Below are 245 nucleotides of genomic sequence, written 5' to 3'. Positions count from 1 at the left end.
AAAAAAAAGAAATTAAATACCTTTCATTTGTAAGATATTTTATTATCACATATTATTTAAAATATAAAACGTTTTTGGTTTGAATTTCCAGCTAAAAATATTCCATTATTGTGATATAAGTACTTATCATTACTCATAGCGTGATATAAGATTTTATACATACTTCCATTCAAAAGTTTGGAGTTGGTAACATTTTTTTCAAAGGGATAGTTCACTCAAAAATGAAAATTCTGTCATTAATTACT

At 22.9% G+C, this 245-nt stretch overlaps 1 protein-coding gene across 1 annotated transcript in view; it reads left to right on the top strand.

The window, feature by feature from the left end:
• The window catches only part of LOC107581438 (eukaryotic translation initiation factor 4 gamma 3-like), a 53,609-nt gene that overhangs the window by 16,783 nt on the left and 36,581 nt on the right, over positions 1-245 (top strand). The gene's annotated exons all lie outside the window — the stretch shown is intronic.

The sequence above is a fragment of the Sinocyclocheilus grahami genome, unplaced genomic scaffold (genome assembly GCF_001515645.1).
Source record: "Sinocyclocheilus grahami isolate Dianchi unplaced genomic scaffold, SAMN03320097.WGS_v1.1 scaffold3.1, whole genome shotgun sequence".
NCBI lineage: Eukaryota > Metazoa > Chordata > Actinopteri > Cypriniformes > Cyprinidae > Sinocyclocheilus > Sinocyclocheilus grahami.
Note: the sequence above shows the minus strand (reverse complement) of the source record. Positions and strands in the feature narration are given on the sequence as shown.